The sequence below is a fragment of the Lycium barbarum genome, chromosome 10, assembly GCF_019175385.1.
Source record: "Lycium barbarum isolate Lr01 chromosome 10, ASM1917538v2, whole genome shotgun sequence".
NCBI classification, from domain to species: Eukaryota; Viridiplantae; Streptophyta; class Magnoliopsida; order Solanales; family Solanaceae; genus Lycium; species Lycium barbarum.
In genome coordinates, this window is record NC_083346.1 from 76,413,516 (window position 1) to 76,436,173 (window position 22,658).

The window sequence follows — 22,658 nt, forward strand, 5'->3', positions numbered from 1 at the left end:
TGAGTAGAATTATGTGTTTAATTATGTGGCTCACCTAGATGTAAGCTTAAGTGTAAGTTAAGGGGTGCCTGGGTAGGCTAGCACCGGGCACTCGTCGCGGCCCTCTAGACGGGTCGTGACAAACGGTCATCTTAGACATGTGCCAGACTTACAACGTAACCTTGGGACAGATTGGTCAGATTGTTTGGAGGGTCGTGGCCTGCCTCCGGCTGTTGGCCAATAATGCAGGAAAGGAATTCACGCTGGCCCACTTAATACAGTTATACTCCTCGAGGTTGTTCCGGGGTGGTGTAATAAAACTCGCAAAGCGTAACCAGAATCGGTGACGATAACGATGACGATTATGATAATGATGTTAATAGTAAAGAGGCTTATGAGCCATGATGTATATGTATCTATGCACGACTATTATGGAACCCCGAGCTTATGAGGTCGGGTAAGATATGTAAATAAGTATGTATATGATTACGTAACGCGCGCACACCTCTGCAGATGGTACGGATAACCCTGATGCCTTGATAGGGCAAGGTAGATGTGACCCTGAAGCCTTGGTAGGGCCAGGTATGAGTAACCTTGAGCCTTGGTTGGCCAAGTATGTATGAAACACCGATCCTACGTGGTCGGGTATGCTATGTAAATGCTATGTATATGATATGAATACGAATATGATATGACTATGTATATGAATGTGAATAAGGGGCATGTATACGAATACGAGCACAAATATGGTACGAGTACTATTATGAATGCGGGCGCGCGTTACGTAATCATAGCTTTTAGGTAATAATTCTCGAAAATGGATGAAGACAGAGACCGGGGCTGGTTGGAGCGATATGTCCGGGTTCGGACCTCGGACATTATTCCGGACAACTACATGCCTTTTCCGGAAAGGTGGAATAATAATCGTAAGTCTGAAGTCTTTTAATAATTGCCTTTGTATGTTTTGTCGAACTTCAGTTCTTCCACTTTCTCACTACTTTTCTTATTTATGTTAGCCGTGGGTTGGATTCCTTCGGTCGTCCGAGATCTCAATGAATGGGTTACTGCTCTCCTCAGCCAACATGCCCACGACGATCGGACGTGGGGACACCTGTCACGTGGCCTATGGGTTGCCCAGAACCACGATAATACTTTGCTTCTATCCGTATTCATTGCATCTTCTACCTTTCTGTAACATCTTCGCTTTTCAGGTTTACCTAAGGGCTCGGTGGATCCAAGGCCGGAGTCAGCAGCTGAGCCCGCAACGTCGGTACCCGAGTTCGATTCAGCGGGTGTGTCTCGTATCCTTGCTGCCGCCGCCAAGAGAAAAAGGCCCTCAGACGAAGGGCAGAAACCGAAGAAAAGGGCGAGGAGTGTCGTTAGGACTTTAAGGGATGAAGCAGAGCCCGAGCTCCTCGTTCGGAGCATCAGTGTTGCCCCTTCCGTGGCTTCCATTCCGGAGGGGGGCATTACCGTTTCACCACCTCCTTCAGCTGGGGAAGGACCTTTAGCTCCGGCATTATACACAGGTGAGGAAGAAATTCATTACCCAACTCCTCTAAGGTCGATTGAATTCATTGATATTTCAGGCGATGTTTCTTCCGAAGAGACACCTCTCCAAAGGACAATAAGACCTGGGGAGGCACCTGCTGCCGAAGCCGGTCAAAGGACTGAGCCGGTCCCGGAGACCGAAGTCCCCAGTGATGTTCATCCGATGCCCGACCATGAGGCTGCTGCAACTTCGGAGATCCTTGCCTTTGCCGAAGCTGCTGAAGTCCTTCCGAGTTCTCCAGCCCCGGATTCAAGATCGGATGAGTTTGAAGACATATTTTCGGACACCCCTCCTGCTACCGGCGAAGCTGCCGGTTTCGGACATCTCCCGATCCCTCGAGCCACGAGGGCGGCTAGTCGGACCACCGAGTCCGGTGCTAGGGATAACTTGGTCCGCACCTTTCCGACCCCTAGTGTGGAACCGAGGAGGACAAGATCGGCTGTGATCATCGTTCCCAAGGATTGCAGTTTTCTTTCTCGCCCGGTGGGTGTGGCAAGCTACCTGAGGCCCCTTGTCTCGGACTCAGACAAACGAAAGATGAACGGAGTCCCCTGGCAGTGCCTCATTAACGAGGGTATGCACGCGGGCAATCGAGTAAGTATATCATCCATCTTCGCATAATTTCATTGAGAATTTTAATCTCGTTTATTCAAGTTTTTGACTTCATTTGCAGAGTGTGGTGCTTGTCAACGAAGCCTTTGTCCGTGCTCAGCAAGAGGTGGACGATCTTAAGGGCCAACTGGATGCCCAAGGCCGAGAGACGGAGAAACTTCAGCACCTTCTGCGGGTGAAGGAGGATGAGCTGAACCGAGCAGTTACTCTTTCCAACCTCCAACCCGAGCTCGATGCAACAAATGCTGAAAACCGTCGATTAAAGGGTGAGCTGGATGAGATGGTCGAATATAACCGGAGTCTCGAAGTGGACAAGATCGGCCTTATCCGAGATAACACTTGTCTTTCTTCAAAGCTTGGTGAGCTCGAAACCACCACCTCTCAACTCCGGGAGGCGCTGGACTCTGTCAAGTCTGAAGCTATGAGCATGGCCGAGAGGCATCGGCTGCTCGAATCTAAAAGTGCCCGGTATAAAGACCATAGGAGGGTGTTTGAGGAGAAGGAAGAGAAGAGGGCCCAGATATGTGCTGATCTAAAAACCGAGCTCGAAGAGACGGTTGATGCAAATGACACTCTCAAGGCCGAGCTCGATTCGGCCACCCAAATGCAAAATGTCCTCGAAGAGGCTCGGGATGTTCTGGCGGCAAAGCTGGCCCAGGCCGAGGCCGATTTGGAAGAAGCTCTAAAGAGCGTGGAGGCTGCCGAGGCTCATGCCACTATTGCTGCTGAGTATGAAAAGTGGAAGTCTCGGTGGATCACCCTTGAGCAAGCCGAGCATGACTTTCCGGATCTTCCGGCCCTAATACTCGAGGCTAAAAGAGTCGAGGAAGAGGCTAAGGCTGCCCTCGGGGCTGACTCCGATGACTCCGAGCGGACAGTGTCCGAACACTCCGGATCCAGCCATACCGGATAGATTAGGGCCTGTACTTAGCCTTTTATTTTTTGCCTTTGTAGGAGTCTCCGATGTAACATCTTTTGTATAAATAGAATATGCATTTTTCTTTACTTTGTTTGAATGTTCGTTATGACTTCTGCCCGAATTATCGGTCCGTTTTAAGGAGTCATTATTTCTGGTTGTGCCTGAATATCTGCTTTTCTCTTCATCCGGTACATTTTGTCCAGGAATTTTATGGAGTTTTTGCCCGTGGGACTTATCTTATGCTTTTGTGAATTCGGACGTTTCCGAATCACGACGGGCATTTTTAGGGCCGGTATTTTTCGGACACCTGAATCTCAGCCTTAGCTAAATTTTGATGTAAGAGTCCCCGTTTGTGGGATTAATGATTTTGGCTCGGTTCACTATGACCTCGTTGCCTTTGTCGAATTTCGACCGTAGTGCCCGGAATAGGGTATATGAATGAAGTAATGCCAAAATACGGCGATAATCATCGGGGCAAAGTGTTTTAACAGGAAGACATCCGAGATATCGTTATCCAAGCTTTCGATAATTTTTGCATTGCAAGTATTTATATACATGAGAATGAATTTTTTCCTTCTGCCTTTGCCGTAGCAAATACTAAATGGACACGATTCATTCTGATCATTTGGTCCTTAAATCGGAACCTAATGCAGAAGGTCCGGTTCTTGGTTTTGCGGTAGCAAATATTGCGAGCACACGATTCATTATGATCGTTTGGTCCTTACATCGAAACCTAATATTATAGGTCCGGTTTTGTTTTGTTGAGCTCCTCCGATTTCCGCTAACCGGGGTAAACTTCGAAGTGGGTATAATAGTCCCCCAGCACTTATCCGAGCTGCAAGATCGGGTAAGCGCTATTAAGTCCCCATTCGTAGGGTGCGGCCCTGAGTTTCCGGGCGTTTACCCTTGTCTTCATCGAGTAACACTTTGTACTTGTTGCCTCATTAAAAACCTTGTCGGAAAACTCATTTTGGGACAAAACAGTACTAAGGAAAAGAGTGCAACACGTGTTTTCAGACCTAGACTCTAACTTTATCCGGTACTTGACCTCCTGCAAAAGAGAAAGGTTAAAAGAAAAACACGGGGAGTCCATACCTTAGCAGCAGTATCTCTTCAGATGAGCCACATTCCAGTTATTTCGCAACCGTTGCCCGTCCATGGATTCCAACTGGTACGATCCTTTACCTGCTACCTCGGTTATCTTGTACGGTCCTTCCCAGTTCGGACCCAGTTTTCCTTCGTTGGGATTCTTGGTGTTCAGGGTAACTTTACGAAGCACCAATTCCCCAACTTGTAAATGCCGAAAATTGGCTCTCCGATTGTAGTACCTTTCCATTCTCTGTTTCTGGGCTGCAATACGGACCAACGCATTTTCGCGGAGTTCATCCGTGAGGTCGAGTTTTACGACCATGGCCTCCTCGTTTGACTCCTCGGTGGTATAGCTGAATCGGAGAGTCGGTTCACCAACTTCTACGGGAATAAGGGCTTCGGCCCCGTAGACCAACGAGAAAGGAGTTTCCCCCGTGCTAGATTTCGATGTGGTTCTGTAAGCCCACAATACCTCCGGTAATATTTCCCTCCTGTGATGCTTTGATGCTTCGAGTCTTTTTCTCAGATTTTGGATTATTGTTTTGTTCGTGGATTTCGCCTGTCCGTTCGCATACGGGTGATATGGAGTTGATACAATTTTCTTGATCTTCAACCCTTCGAGAAAATCATTAACTTTCCGCCCACGAACTGGGGACCGTTATCACAAGTTATCTCGATAGGGATGCCGAAACGACAGATGATGTGGTCCCATACGAAGTCAATGACCTCCTTTTCTCTAATTTTTTCGAAGGCCTGGGCTTCAACCCATTTGGAGAAATAGTCAGTCATAAGCAAAATAAATTGGGCTTTACCTGGTGCCCATGGCAATGGACCAAAAATGTTCATTCCCCACTTCATGAAAGGCCACGGTGATACCACCGAATGCAGCAACTCCCCGGGCTGATGAATCATTAGTGCATGTCTCTGACACCCATCACATTTCTGGACAAAATTCTTTGAGTCTTCCTCCATCCGATTCTAAAAATAACCGGCCCTGATAATCTTCCGGACCAGAGCTTCAGCACCGGAGTGGTTGCCGCAGGTTCCTTTGTGCACCTCTCTCATCACATATTCCATTTCTCCGGGACCCAAACACTTGGCCAAGGGTCCGAAGAAATATTGTTGATACAATTGGCCGTCTACCAAGAAGAAACGCGCAACTTTCGTCCTTAATGACCGTGATTCTTTTGGGTCGTTCGGGAGCTTTCCCTCACGCAAGTAATCGATGTACTTGCTGCGCCAATCCCAAGTTAAATCCATTGTGTTTATTTCGGCATGTCCGTTTTCTATCGCCGCATTCATCAAGTGTACCGTAGTCTTGGGGTTGATTTTTTCCCCTTCGATCGAAGATCCCAAATCGGCCAATGCATCGGCTTCACTGTTCTGCTCCCTCGGTACATGCTGTATGGTCCATTCTTTAAATCAGTGTAGTATCACTTGGATTTTTTCCAGATACCTCTACATCCGTTCGTCCTTAACCTCGAAAACGTCGTTCACCTGGTTTACGACCAAGAGCGAATCGCACTTCGCCTCGATTATCTCAGCCCCCATACTCCGGGTTAATTCCAAACCTGCAATCACAGCCTCATACTCGGCTTCATTGTTAGTCAATTTAACAGTTCTAATGGATTGTCGAACGGTATCCCCGGCCGGGGTTCTAAGGACGATTCCTAGCCCAGAACCTTTGACGTTCGAGGCTCCGTCCATATGCAGCGGCCAAATACCCGAAGCTTTCCCCAAGGTTAGCAAAAGTTCTTTCTCAACCTCGGGGACCATAGCCGGGGTGAAATCCGCCACAAAATCGGCCAAGATCTAGGACTTGATGGCCGTTTAAGGTTTGTATTCGATATCATATCCGCTAATTTCTACGGCCCATTTAGTTAATCTACCCGATAATTCCGGTTTATGCATGATGTTTTTTAGGGGGTAAGTAGTCACTACACATATCAGATGGCATTGAAAAGTAGGGCTTGAGTTTTCTAGAAGCACTTACCAATGCCAGTGCAAATTTTTCCAAGTGGGGATAACGGGTCTCCGCATCCCCCAAAGTTCTACGTACATAATAAGTAGGTAATTGCGTACCTCATTCTTCTCGCACCAAAATGCCACTTACCGCTACCTCGGAGACAGCAAGGTAGAGAAAAAGCTGCTCGTCCGCTTTTGGTGTGTGTAACAGCGGTGGGCTGGACAAGTATTGCTTTAATTCTTGTAAAGCTCTTTGACATTCCAGTGTCCAAACGAAATCGTTCTTCTTCCTCAGTAAGGAGAAGAAATGATGACTCTTATCCGAGGACCTCGATATGAAGCGACTCAATACCGCTATCCTTCCGGTGAGCCTCTGCACTCCTTTAACGTTATTCACTACCTCGATGTCCTCGATGGCCTTGATCTTGTCCGGGTTGATTTCAATCCCCCGATTTGACACCATGAAACCCAAAAATTTGCCAGACCGGACACCGAAGGCACATTTTTCCGGGTTGAGCTTCATGTTATACTTGCAGAGTACATCGAAGGTTTCCTGCAAATGTTTCAAATGGTCCTCTGTTTCCATGGACTTGACTACTATGTCGTCAATATAAACTTCTATTGTTTTCCCTATTTGTTCTTCGAACATCCCATTAACTAGGCGTTGGTAAGTTGCACCGGCATTTTTTAGTCCAAAAAGTATGACATTATAACAGTAAGTCCCATATCAGGTAATAAAGGATGTTTTCTCTTGATCCTCCGGGTGCATCCGAATTTGGTTATACCTGGAGTAGGCATCGAGAAAACTTAACATCTCATGCCCGGCCGTCGCATCGATCATTCTATCGATGTGAGGCAACGGAAATGAATCCTTTGAGCATGCTTTGTTTAGATCCTTGTAATCAACACACATTCGAAATTTATTACCTTTCTTCGGCACTACTACTACGTTAGCTAGCCAGTCCGGATACTTTACCTCCCGGATAGAGCCTATGGTCAAAATCTTTGTTACCTCGTCTTTTACGAAGGCGTGTTTTGCTTCTGTCATGGGCTTTCTCTTCTGCTTTACCGGGGGAAACCTCCCGTCCAAACTGAGCTTGTGAGTTGTTACTTCTGGTGGTATACCTGTCATATCTATGTGGGACCATGCAAAGCAATCGACATTAGCTCGAAGAAATTCAATTAACTTGTTCCTAAGCTCCGAGGTTAACCCCGTGCCCAGGTATACTTTTCTGTCCGGTAAATATTCGAACAAGATGATCTGCTCCAGCTCCTCTACTGTTAACTTGGTTGCATCCGAGTCATCTAGCATGACGAATGATCTGGGTATACCAAAATCATCCTCTTCATATCCCGGATTTCACCCCGACTGCCTTAATTGCTATTTGGTGTCCTTTTCCCCGATTGAATCTTCTTCCTTTCGATCCGGATTTTTGGGCTGAGGTGTCGCTTCCTCGACCGCGAACATCTCCCTCGCAGCGGGTTGTTCACCTCGGATGGCTTTTATCCCCTCCGAAGTCGGGAATTTTAGCAGCTGATGCAATGTCGACGGTACGACCCTCATGCTATGTATCCAGGGTCTACCCTGTAATGCGTTATACTTCATATCTCCTTCGATTACGTAGAACACCGTTTGCTGGATAGTGCCTTCGATGTTTACCGTCAATGAGATCTCCTCCTTTGTGGTTTCGCTCGCTATGTTGAACCCGCTGAGTACCCGGGCTACTGGTACAATCTGATCGAGTAGTCTTAGCTGTTCGACCACTCTCCACCGGATGATGTTGGCCGAGCTACCTGGGTCAATCAAAATACGTTTAATTTGAGTTTTAAAGATAAGAATAGAGATTACCAATGCATCATTGTGTGGTTGAATGATGGCTTCTGTGTCCTCGTTGCTGAAAGAGATGGAACCCTCGGGTATGTAGTCCCGACCGCGTTTTTCACGCACAGCAGAGACCTTGGTTCGTTTCATCACCGACCCTCGTGGGGTATCGGTGCCCCCAATTATCATGTTGATTATATGCTGGGGTTCTATCGGCTCGGCCCTTTTAGGGGTCTCCTTTTCCTTGTAGTGACCTTTGGCTCTTTCACTCAGCAATTCTCAGAGATGGCCATTCTTGAGTAACCGGGCTACCTCCTCTCTTAACTGGCGACAATCCTCAGTTCTGTGTCCATGGGTTCCACGATATTCACACATTATGTTCGGGTCCCGTTGGCCCGGATCCGACCTTAGAGGTCTCGGCCATCTTACATCCGGAACACGGCCAATGGCCGATACGAGGTCCGAGGTGTTGACGTTGAAGTTGTACTCCGATATCCTCGGCGAATCTTTATTGCCGGCAGAGCTTCCGGTATCACTCCTGAATGAAAGACCTCGACTGTTCGACGGGCGCTCGACCTGTTTATCACCCCGACCGGAGAAATGGCTCGAGCCAACCCTGGATTTCTTCGACCTGAAGCTTGGTTTCTCCGAATGAGAATATGGTCGATACCTTTCCCTCGATGACCTCGCCTCCGGTTCGTAATTTTTCCTTGGTCTCTTAAAACTTTGGTTCATGTTTACTGGCCCCGGGGGAAGCTCGAGTTGGTCATCCTCCACCCGAATCTTCGACTAGTATCGGTTATGGACATCTGCCTATGTCACAGCCTCGTATTCCAGTAAGCTTTCCTTTAATTTGAACGAAGTCGTCGAGCTCCGAACATTGAGCCCCTTTGTGAAAGCTTGTGCAGCCCATTCCTCCGGAACCGGGGGGAGCTCCATTCGTTCCCTTTGGAACCGGTTGACAAATTCACGTAGTAACTCATCGTCTCTTTGGGCTATACGGAAAATATCCGCCTTCCGAGCCTGCACCTTTTTGGCTCCGGCGTGTGCTTTTGTGAACGCATCGGTGAGCATTTCGAAAGAAGTGATTGAATGCTCGGGCAGATGGTCATACCAAGTCAATGCTCCTTTTGACAGAGTTTCCCCGAACTTTTTCAGCAACACGGATTCGATTTCATCCTCTTCCATATCATTGCCTTTTATAGCGCAGGCGTATGAGGTCACGTGTTCATGAGGGTCCGTTGTACCGTCATATTTTTGGATATCCGGCATTTTGAACCTCTTCGGGATCAATTTTGGAGCCGCACTCGGAGGAAAAGGCCTTTGGATGTACCTCTTTGAATCCGGCCCTTTCAAAATAGGCGGAGCCCCCGGGATTTGATCCACCCGAGAGTTGTATGTCTCGACCCTCTTTTCGGTCGAGTCTACCCTCTTCGCCAACGTTTCGAGCATTCTCAGAATGTCGGTGGATGAACCAGCTCCGGACCCATTGCTTTCAACCATCCGTGCCTCATCTCTTCTGGGTTCAGCAACACCCTTCGCCTTCTTCGGGGTCGTTTTATCTCTTCCGTTTTGCAACTGGGCTATTGCGATTCCCTGTTCGGCGATCGCCGCTCTCTGTTCCTGCAACATTTCAAAAATTAAACGTAAGTCAATATTATCATTCGGGGTATCCGGTTCTTTCCGGCCCTGTGTTCGGAACAAAGTAATTGAATTGTGAGTATTTAAAGGGTCAGTGGCCGGCTGGGCGGCATTCTCCTGGTCCACGGTGTTTTGTCGGTTGAGGCCCTCCCTCGAATTAACAGGGTTAGGGTCAGTGGGGTTTGGTAATCCTCGTGGCCCGCTGCCTTCATTTTCGGTCACGATCTCGTTGTTGTTGACGTGACCAGATTTCCCACTGTTAGCCATTTGGTCCGTTTTTTCAGAGACGAACAAAAGACGTTTTTGGTTTTGATGGGTAAGATAGAGATCAAGATCAAAGACCACTATTATCCTAGCCTCACGGTGGGCGCCAAACTGTTTACCCCAAATTTGGATAATCAATTAAATTTGTGAGTAGGTATAGGATATGTGGCTAAGCCTCAATCTATTTAGTGGAAAAAAGATATGTATGGATATGATATGAAGGAAATAATAATGATCAGAGATCCGCTATAAATTTACGTCTCTATTACTATATAAGTATTACTTGATTGAACAAATCTAAGAGATGAATATAATGAATCCGGACAAAAATCCGATATTGAGAGAGAGATTTGAATATATTTTCTAGTACAAAATGTTCTTGATATGAGGAAGCCAACCCCTATTTATAGTATTGCCCCATGGGCTTCATACAACATGAGACCCCTAAAAAATAAAGAAAAAACTCTGAAATGGATTAGGTTGGCCGTACGATTGGCAGTTGAACATGGCAAGACGGTACCGACACGTGGCAATCGCGCAACGGATCTCCCGGATCTCCCGGACCAACGACCACGATCAAACGGACCGACGGCCACGATCAAACGGACCAACGGTCACGATCAACTCAGCTATGGAGAAACCGCACCAAATAATGTTCTTCCCTCTCTTCCTTCGGTCTATGGTCTTACCGGTTTAACATTCATCCGGTTTTTACCGTATACAATCCGAAAGATAATTATCAAATAAGGTATAACTGCATATATTAATATTATTTAGTTCACACGCAAAATTATACGAGGTATATAAAATTTATTATACAAGGTATAATACAATTATATGAGATATAATACAATTATATGAGGTATATAAGACACTTATACGTGGTGTAATAATATTATACAAATATTGTTCGACGTATACAAATTATATACTATCCATTTCCCACCGTGTTGGATCAGAACTACTATTAATTCTCCATGGATAAGCAATGAAACCAAACCAGATTAGGAACGAAGTAGCAAAGAAAATTATTGTACTTGTTCCACGTCACATTCTCCATCCTGTTGAATTAAAATTGTGATTTTATTATCCATGATTAAACAATGAAACAAGACTAGAATAAGGAGGAAGTAGGAAAAATAAAGAAAGAAAAACACTACCAATATATCTTTCACAAATCGGAGGAAGTACAAGATGGAACAAATGTTAAAAAGCAGTTATAGAATATACTAGACGGCCTACGCTCGTGCTGCGCACGGATCCAACACTTTAGATTATAGTGTATCTATGTGTATGTAGTTGTGTTTGGATAGTGATAATATATATATATATATATATATATATATAACATTGTAGTTTGTGCTCCGTATCTAAAACTTTATTATATTAGTGTTTGCTATGAATACAAAATCGAAAAAAAATTATTAATATTTTTAAAAGAGAAGACTTGTTTAAAAGGAAACTATTTTCCTCTCTTTGATATAAAACAATAGCAATATTTAAGCATCAGTTGATACTTTCAATTTTAATTCGATTAATTTAAAGGTGTAAAATACTTATTATTTTTATCAAATTTTGATTTGGATAATTCTAATTCAAATTATTAAATTAATTTTACATGTTTAAAACGAAATAAAGTAGAAATTGATTTTCTATTTAAACGAATAAATACTATTTTTTATTTTTTGGTAAATATTCTCGGTTTAGCTCATTTTACTTGTCATGTTGTCTTTTGCATGGTTTTTTAAGAAAACGTAGATTAGAATTATAATTTGACTAATTTACCTTGTTCATTATTTGATCTCCATTTGATATATTTTTTTTACGACATTAATCTATTTTCACATTTATTAGAGTAAGGATAAAAATAAAAAAATAATTAAATTATATCTTATTTTAAAATATAAATATTTTATGTATATTTATTTTAGTAAACATAACAAATAAATGACATGACGGAATAGCAAATACAACAGTTCAATATCTAGATTAGATCTCAGGCTAATATAAAAAAAAAAATTGTATGATTTGGCTACTTAACCTTTTGAAGAAAAGCAATAATATGGGGTCCATGTTTTTTGATGTGCAATAATTTCAGTTGCTCCCACTAATGGATTGATACGCACGTGGCAATGAATCCATCATTATTGACTTAATGAGATACTTTGGAAATTACATCAATATTATTTGATTTTTTAATATGAGGTGCACCTTTTTTTTGACATTATTAGTTTGCACTGTTTTTACGCATATATATATATATATATATATATATATATATATATATATATATATATATATATATATATATATATATATACGCCCTATGTTCAAAATACGATTAATATAACATTGTAGTTTGTACTCCGTATCTAAAATTTTATTATATTCGTGTTTGCTACGAAAATTTATTAATACTTTTTAAAAGAGAAGACTTGTTTAAAAGAAAACTAATTTCCTCTCTTTGAGATAAAATAATAGCAATATTTAAGCATCAGTTGATACTTTCAATTTTAATTCGATTAATTTAAAGTGTAAAATACTTATTATTTTTTATCAAATTTTGATTTGGATAATTCTAATTCAAATTATTAAATTAATTTTACATGTTTAAAACGAAACAAAGTAGAAATTGATTTTCTATTTAAACGAAGAAATGTTATTTTTTAAATTTTGGTAAATATTCTCGGTTTAACTCATTTTACTTGTAGAAAAATAGAAATATAATAAAGTATTTCTATCTACTTTTTAGAAGAGTTGGTAATATAAAGTATAAAATTTCATTTTTTTGCCCTTAAATAAAAAAGTGGGCGGGACCACAAAGGATTATTTTGCCCTTAAATAAAAAAGTAGGATCGAACGCGGACGACGATCTTGCCTCTATAAACCGGCTCTTCTATATAGTAGTAATAGTAAAGTAATACATATAGTATTTTTTTTTATCAAATTTTGATTTGGATAATTCTAATTCAAATTATTATATTAATTTTACATGTTTAAAATGAAACAAAGTAGAAATTTGATTTTTTATTTAAATGAAGAACTTCTATTTTTTAATTTTTAGTAAATATTTTTTGTTTAACTCATTTTACTTGTCATGTTGTTTTTTACACGGTTTTTTTAAGGAAACGTCAATTAGAATTATAATTTCACTAATTTACCTTATTAATTATTTGATCTCCATTTAATATTATTTTTTCTTTTATGACATTAATCTCATTTATTAGAGTAAGGAAAAAATGAAAAAGTAATTAAATTCTATCTTATTTTTTCTTTTCACATTTATTAGAGTAAGGAAAAAAGGAAAAGTAATTAAATGTTATCTTATTTTAATATATAAATATTTTAAGTATGTTGCTGTACAATAATTTCATTTGCTCCCACTAATGGGTTGATATGCATGTGGCAATGAATCCATCATTATTGATTTAATTGTTTGATTTTCTAAGCACTTTTTTTTTTTTTTTTTAATATGAGATTCACTTTTTTTGTTTTTTAATATTGCTTGATTTTGTTAATATGGGGTCCACTTTTCTTTTCCCGTGAGTTTGGATGTGATGGATTCCACTTTTTTTTTTTTTTAATACTGGTTGGTGTTTAATATGGGGCCAAATATATATATTTTTTTTAATATTAGTTGTTGTTTAATATATACGGGGCCCATAATTTTTTTTTATTAAATTGGAACGGACGACGAAAAAGTGAGCCCAACCGGCTCTTCTATATAGTTAGAATAAATACTATGAACGAAAAGATAGAGAGAAAATGTCGTGGGATTTTATTGAGAAAAAATAACATCTGGATGATTTCCTTATAAGTAGCAATTTGTCTTCCTATAGAACTCTTAATCTGCCCTCACATGTTAAATATTACTATATTATTGTCTATTTGCGTTTTTTTCCCAAGAAAGAACTAGTTTTCTTTGGGCAATTTGCAGGACTGTCTTTCGCTGGGGTCTTTAATTTTTGCCCCTCAAATAAGTGATCTTTAATTTTTGTCCTTCGTAAAAAGTCTCTTGGTTCCGGTTCAAACCCCCGGTCAGTCAAAAATAAAAAAAAATATCGCAAGGCATAAGTTAGGATTCGCAGGGCATAAATTCGGTGCCTTATAAGTTGGGTTTCAAACTCTGCCTTAAGGCAAAAAGAATAAAAAATAAAAATTTATTTTGCTGAAATTTTGCAAACTTCTACTTTAAGGCCTAATTTTGGGTAAAAGTTTGCATTAAGGCAAACTTCTGCTAAGTTGGGGTCCAACTTATGCCTTCCGAATCCCAGCTTCTGCCCTGCGAATTCCAACTTATGCCTTGCGAATTTTTTTTTTACTGAGCCTGGGTTCGAACCCGGACCTTTGGGTGTTAAGCGAAGAGCAAATATTAAAGACCACCAATTTGAGGGGCAAACATTAAAGACCACCCAAGGATAATCCGCGCAAAAAAAAAAAAAAAAATTCCTTTGAATTTATGAAGCTTCGTGTACAATTTGTTGATTCTTTTTATGAATGACTTCTCTGAGAGTTAGACTTTCTTCACCCCAAGCTATTTGAAAATTTCAATTTTGGCTTTAAAATTCTATGAAACAAGTAAAACTTATTATTTCAATTTTTTCATTATTTTCTCCTTTTGTCCTGGGCATTTATAAATTTTACTTATATGTCAACATCTAGAACCAAGTTTTTTCCTGCTTTCACTTTCATGATCAAATAATTCTTCAACGAAAAGGTTAATTCATACCTCCCCCCCTCTCCCCCCCGGGGGTAATAGGACTAAATTTACAAATTTTGCCTACTTATGAGCAAAAAGAAAAAATATTAAAAAATTGTTATATGCAAAGCGTATTGTAGGGTACAAATTTGTGGAAGCGGCTCCCCTCCAGTGGACTTACTGTCCAGTTCTGATATGATATCAAAGGGCAAGACTCAACAATGACCCTTTACTCGGAGCCAAGCTAGGGAACTCCAAGCATTGCAAGGATTGTTCATGAAAAGAGAGGAATTGGAGGCCCTTGAAGTACAACAAACAGAGATATATAACCTTTGGCTGATTGCTTGGATGAGTGAAGAAGATGGAAGAAACATTGAAGAAATACAACCCTTCAAACAGATTGACGGACCGTAAAAGGTGGCCGTATTTCAAGCCGAAGAATTTCAATTTATGTTACCGATTTACGGTAAATTATACGGACCGTAAAACATTTGACAGCCCACAAATGTCACCGTAAACAGCTTATGGGAATTGACAATTTGACGACGAGAAGTACCGACCATATTATTATTTACGGTCCGTAAAGGTGTCATTACAGAGCAGATTTTATAATTTCGGCTATCTTTGCAAGGTCACTTTTGGGCCTAGTTTGTAATCATTTCCCAACACTATATAGTGCCTTGAGGGTTAGAATAGTTAGATTATGTTGAATTGAGATTGATATTATCAAATATAGTTTGTTTGGCTTACTAGCCCTAATTTGAGAGCTTAGATTTTAGAGTGTGATTTCATTGTTGATTAACTAAACCTTGTCCTTGGATTTCATGAAGAGTTATTCACTTATGGATTTCATTTGAATTCTCTTGCCACTTGGTCTTCAAATAGTATAGGTTCAAATTGTTAGAATAGGTTAGGAGGATTGGGAACTTATTTCCAAGTTTGCCTAATAATTCTCTTCTAATTTGGGTGTTACTTCTATCTTCTCCCTTCTCATCTCCAATTTCTTTATCTTTTAATTCCGCATTTATTTTATGTTTTTGATTCCTAGAGTTTCAATTTTAGGAACCCTATCATTTTGTAACGACCGAATATTTTGACCATTTTACCCCTGTTGACCCAATTTCCAAGGTTATCGAGCGATTCTAGCTGAAATTGGAAGAATTGGAACCTTTAAGTGGAAACGTTTGACCAATAGTTGATTTTAGGTTAAACAGACCTTTTTCGAAATTTCGTCGACTCCCTGAGGTCCGGAGGGTCGTTTATGACTTGGAATGGCTGGTTCGGTTCCCAAGGCTTTCGATGCGTTTTGGGTACTTGGTTGGAAACTTGGTTTTAGCCGTTTGGAGGTTGACCGAGTTAACATGACCTCCGTTGGGAATTTTGAGGTCACGGATGGATTCGTAGCATGTTTTTACTGGTGTATGCATGTTTTGGGAATTCGCTGAGGCGGGATCGCTGCAGCGGAAAGGGTCCGCCCCAACGAAGAACGCTGGACAAGAATCATTAGTTTATTCCTAACTTCGATGTTATTAGTTCCATTCACCCAAAAACCTCATTAGTTCCATTCACCCAAAAACCTAAGTCGAAGGAGCATTAAGGGCGATTTCTAGAAATCTTGCGGTGAAATCATCTTGGGGTAAATTCTAAACCTTAATCTTGCATTATCTTTCCTTTACTAAGTGTTCTTGGTAGTTAATGGCTATTGAGGATGATGGGTTATAGAAACCTACGTTGTTAATCATTAAACCCTCTAACCAAATTGATAATTGTTGTTCAAATTGTTGATTCTACCATCTATAATTGTGGTTAATAGATTCTAGGATTGAATCTCTCTTGGCTTCTAGAATCAATTCATGAATTTAAGGTTCTTACTAAATTGGGGTTTTGCTTAATTGATGAAATTGAAGGACCGATTGTGGTTAGAACTCCATGAAATTAAGGATAATGACTAATGATACTATGAGTAGCGTAATTTCACCCTTAATTTCCAATTTTACCCTCGTGAGTCGATAAGGGTATTTTGAAGTAATTCTCCAACCGTTTCTGTTTTCAATTAGTTGGTTTGTTGTGGTTATTTACTTGCTTAGCATTGTTAATATTTGACTTCGATCGTTCTGAAGCACTTCGAAAGGGGAAGGCTCAGGTGAAGTAGTACGTGGCTCCTGTTCGGCATTTGAGGTAGGTTATGACTTACATGAGTTAGACTTTGATTATTGAAAGGTATGTGTGCATAGAATTGATGGGAGAAAGCAGGATTAGGTCTCCGGACATGAAGTTAGGATGGATATACTCTTATTTTGGCATGACTTCTGATTATGCCGGCTTGTCGCCATTATTTTACGTATTGTGACGTGAGCTGTACTTGTTATTGTGATTTGGGTGATAGATTCATTATGATGATTGAACTCTATGTTGTTTCCATTGTCAATGATTGTTGTGACTTATGCCAGTCTTGTTATGGCTTATGGTGCTTTGTGATCTCCATAGAATACTCGTTGGCTTGGTTTCATTATTATCTCATTATTGCATTCATACATTCATGCATGATGTAAATGTTGTGGAAAATAGTGAAATGAAAGAACTATGGAACAGTGATGGAAAAGGATTTGGAAACATATGATCTACAGTGAAACATGAAAGTCATCTCTAGTCTTTGTGCGGAGTGGCTAGTTCTATGGAAGTCATCTCTGGGGTTTGTGCGGAGTGACTGGTACATGGACACCATGGGCTCCCAGGGTCATGACTGCCGAGACGTCGAGATTTCCATACAGAACATGTGTGTACATGTTGTGTGCTTGGCCATCTCATTGCATTGCATATATCATCATCTCGCTTTACATCTATTGATTGGATTGTGGCATTACTTGTGTTGTGGCTATTCTGTGGAATAATGAAGGACTTGGTAGACTTGTGTTTAGGTGCTACACATAGGCGATGACTAGAATATTGATCTTTTGTGACTTTGTGTGGATATTGGTGCATGTCTGCTTATTTTGTCTGATTCTGCATGTTATATGCGTGAGCTAAGCTTAGTCGGCCTATGATGCTTACAAGTGCGTGTGTGTACTGATACTACCTTACTGCACCCTTTTCTAAGTGCATATTGTGAGGCAGGACCGTCATCGGGACCCCGTTTCCAGCCTTGAGGCTATTTGACCGAGATTCAGGGGGTGAGCCATCTTCCAGTCTGTAGCCCTAGACTCTCATCTCCTATTATCTATTACTCCATCTTTAGACAGTATTTGTTTATGCTCAGACAATTGTATTATTCCTAGACATGGTTTGGTAGATGTTCTTGTACGGTGATTTATTTTCTGGGGTTGTGTTATGATTAGTATTTCCACACTTAATATTATTTATGGCATTGAATTAGACTATTTATTATTGATCTTGCTATTTATGTTATTTTGGAAATTGAACAAGTAATTGGTTAAGGGGATGGTTCGCCTACCAGGGGGGTTAGTGTGGGTGCCATCACGACGGTTTTTTGGGTCATGACACATTTGGTATCAGAGCTTAGGCTAAGGATTGTTTCCACAATACCTAATCCTAGGTTTTTTCTTATATGAAAAATTTAAAAATCTGAACATTTCAAAAAATCCTAAAAATTCGTGTGTTGTGTTTTGAGCAAAACTGAGTGAAGATTGGAGTTCAGTGGCATCAAATCGATCTAGATACAAAATTTCAAGCAATTTGGTTGAGTTTGGGTTGAACCACCATTGAAGGAATTCAAGTTGTTGAAGAACACCAATTGGGTTATTGAGAATTAGTGGTTAGTTGGTTTCAATTTCTATTGGGCTTTGTTCCTAGCAAAGGGGAGCTTAGATCTCAAGTTTTGTGGTAGTTGGAGTTGATTTGACCCTAGCAATTAATTTGGGTGTTCATTAATGTTCTTCATGGTTTGTTGAAGAAGAAAGCAAAAAGGGAAGGTTTAATCCATAGTTTCAAGTGGAAATTGAGAAAAGGTGTTTTGGATCCAAAAGAAGAAAAAACTAAGTTTGGGTGGGCCCAATTACAATTTCCCAAGCAGTTTACTGTAAAATTGCAGTGTAGATTGAGTCCCAAATTTCAAGTCACTATTCTTGTTTTACGGAACCTTGTACGATTCGTAAAAATTTTTGGCAGACCGTAAAATCGAGCACTCAGACTGTAAAACAAAGGTACGGACCGTAAAACCTAGGGCATCATTAACGGTTTGAATTTCGATTTCTTCTCTTCTTATACTTATTTTATCTGCTACTCCTAACTAATTAACAACGAGTAATCGTTTTTTACTTGTTTGTTAACTAGTTCTTGAGTCTGATTTCATTTCGTGCTAATTTCTTCAAGCTTTGTTTGCTGAATTTGGCTCGTCCCGTTAGATTTTGAGTCTTCCGTCTTTCATTGAACAAAGATCTATTCTTCCACTAAGGCTTCATAATCTCCTGAATTGATTGGATGAAGGTTTGTTACCAACTTTGGAAAGAACTGTTACACCCCGTACTTTCGGAGGAGCACCTATTAAATTTGAACGTAAGTACGTTGAGCTATGATTAAGTAAAACCACTTTGGAATATAAGGAGAAAGTAGTATTAAGTATATTTAATGAGTGAAGGGCGTATATAAGGTATACCGGAAGATTTTATGAGGAAATGAGCGCAAGGAATGGAGTAGTACGACTTTGGAAAAAGGATGGGTAAAGTTTCGTGTGAAAATTCTGGTCCAAATTGAGGGACGAATATCTCTTAGCATATGAAGTGTTTTGAAGTGAAACAAAAGCCTAAAATGAATGTCGGCGAGTCTAGTTTCCAACGCAATAAACCGCTCGTCGATAGGACATCGGAGTAAAGAATTATGGACGTTACAAGTTCAGCTGACACAGCAAAACGCGTGCTACAGTACTGCTACAGTACCAACCTGCTACAGTGCTGCTACAGTAAAATGCTACAGTGATCCCCCGAATTTGACCCACTATTTAAGGACCAAATCTGATCCAAAACCTCATTTTTCAGCCAAGAATTCTCCAAATATTTCCCAAACCTTCTAGAAAATTCTCCCAACTTCTGTCCACAAGATTTTAACGCGAATTAAGTATAATCTCCGGATTTAAGTTTGGATAGCGCGTAGTTGCGATTATACTATCGTATTGCGGTGAATCTTGGTTGGAATTCAAGGAAAATATTGGAGATATCGCGGTACTAGCGGGAATAAGGTATGAATCTCTCCTTATTGGTATGGATATAAGTTTATTTACGGAAGTAGAGTTGTAGAATAATCGTATAGTGGATTTGTGGGTTGAGAAATTGGATAAAACATCGTGTGAGATGTTTATGGAATATTTTGGTGTTGATAATATTGTTGTTGATGTTGGTATTGTTGTTGTTGTTATTGGTTGTTGAATTGAGATTTCGGGTTAGGCATATAAACAGGGAAGATGCTAATACAAGAGCATCTAAGGAGAATAATACAATCTGGAATACTAATACATACATGTCTATGTCTCTGAAATAAAGGTAGGACATATGATAGGAAAGTCTTCAAGGTCAGCGGACGCCATGCTCACCCTGAAAACTCGAGAGAAAGTTGAAGCGTCGATCAACCACGGGTCACGGAAGTGGATCCGACCTGGTACTCTGCATTTATAAAAGAATGTAGCAAGTGCAGGTCAGTACAATCAACAGTATTAGTAGGCATCATCGGGCGGCTAAGCACAGTTAACACAATTTAGATGATAAAGCAGATAAGCAAATAAACCAACCAAGCATAAGATAATATAATCACAACCGAGTATCCTTCATCGCCTATGTAAACATCTAATCCCAAACATGCCAAGTCTGAATGTATCCGATCCAATCTGACATCACAATCCAATCACCAAACATATCAATCAAATCATAGTGCAATGCAATGCAATAATGGAATGAATGCGATGCAATGCCATGTAAATAAAGTGTACACATGTACTTCGGACGGAAATATCGACGTCTCGGTAGCATAACCAAGCGTGACTCACAAAGTCTAAGGCCACCTGTCTCGGATCTTTGCTCAACAGACTATCACGACCCGACTAGGGGCCGTGACGGGAACCCGGGGCTAACCACCGAGCACCACTCATTCTATTACTTATCATACTCATTAAGCGTACATTCGTTAATTATACTCAATCATAAGAAAGCCTTTTTTCATTTGAAAATATAATCACTTTTATACACATAAGCCCTTCGGCTATCAAAATAATATATATATATATATATACACATAATAGCAACATCGTGAGACCATATAACCCACACCTACGTATCTACGAGCCTCTACAGGAGTGCTAGATATAGGGATGGGACAGGACACCGTCATGCCCAAAATATACATATGTATACAAAAGATTAATCAAAAGCACCTTCGGAACAACGGAGTGCTCTCAAATCAGCTACTAGCTCCTACGAATCTGGATCAAGATCACCTCCCTGTATACCAGTGGGCATGAACATAGCGTCCAAAGAAAACGGACGTCAGTACGAACATTGTACTGAGTATGAGAGGCATAAATAATAATAATAATAATAATAATAATAATAATAATAATAATACGTCAATGGGATAAATGAAGCATCAAATAAGGAGCAACTATATCTGACTGTCAATTATAAAAGGAATAATGTATGCTGGCTTACTTCATAATCATCATCATATCATATATGCATAAATGTATAAGCTGCCTGTCCATATAGGTACTGTGTGATAATTATTAGCATGCGTCCAGGCCTCCCGCGTCCGGGGTACCATCTCATGCCGCCCACTAGTGGTGCAGCCCGTGCCATATAGACACGATGTAATCATCTATAAGCCGCCCGCCTTAGCAGTGCTGCCCGTGCCATATAGGCGCAGTGTAATATCATCAACATGTACTCATCATAATGCATGCATAAAATCTCAAAGACAGCTATACTTTATCGAGGTGACATAAGGTCGTGAACCCCCGATTTCATTATGGAGAATCTATAAGTATTCTGCCTCACCTTGAAGGAAATAGCATATAAGGTGAGTGTAAACAATAAACGACATCATTAACTACATAGGAACACCATATCATGAACTCTAGAATCTTTAGACTTAAGCTCATCATCATCGTTATTGGGATCGTAATGTATCTCTTATCTCATGTAGCTATTCATGAACATAGACTCTTAGCTTTCCGGGATATAGAGGATTCATGGAGAAGAAGGAAAAATCATGCCATCGGATTCATGCCATAGAAATAAAGGACTAGCCTCACATACCTTTTTCGTTTAACTAATCTATCGCTTGCTTGTCCTCCTTTGATGCCTACGTTTTTACCTTCAAGAGAATTTACATTAACATTAGCTAATCGATTACTTAAACGTGCTTACTATTTCTAGGGAAAATTGGGCAGCATTTTCTTTGTTTATATTACTTTCCCCATTTTCCATATCAACTCCCAAACATCGATAACAACATTCACAATATCACAAGCAACAATCATCATTCACCTACATTATCCGCATTTCACAATTTCACTTCGATTTCTCCAAAATTGTGGTTATAGTTCACTATAATGTTTTCTCACATATAATACTTACCCGATGTTATAAATGTCATTTATAGCGTACTTATTATCGCAACATGTCAATATTCATGATTCACTCCAAACTACTACTCAAAATGTCACTATTCACACATTCATGACCCATTTTCTATCTCTTTCTACAATCCAAGTGTTTCAACTTTTCAATACCTTAAAGAACATGGAAATACCATAAAACTTACGTTTGATAGTATGGGAATGAGATTTAAATGGAAATACTTCACTTGAGAAAAACCCTAGTTCCACTTCCCATGGAATTTGTTGACTTGGATGAACTTTGATGTGTTTCTCACACTTAGTTTTGTTGATTTGATGAAGTTGATCATCAATTTCTCATGAGTTCTTGTATATGGAGTGTGTGGAAGGTTCTAGAGAATTCTTGAGTTGTGGAGAAGAAAAATGAAATGAAATAAATGTGTTGAGGTCCTTATATCAACTTCTAAAAATCTGTCCCGACGAAATTATATGGACACTTATACGGTCCGTATAAATTTATACGGTCTGTATAAGTGACCGTGAAACAGCTCCAGTAAC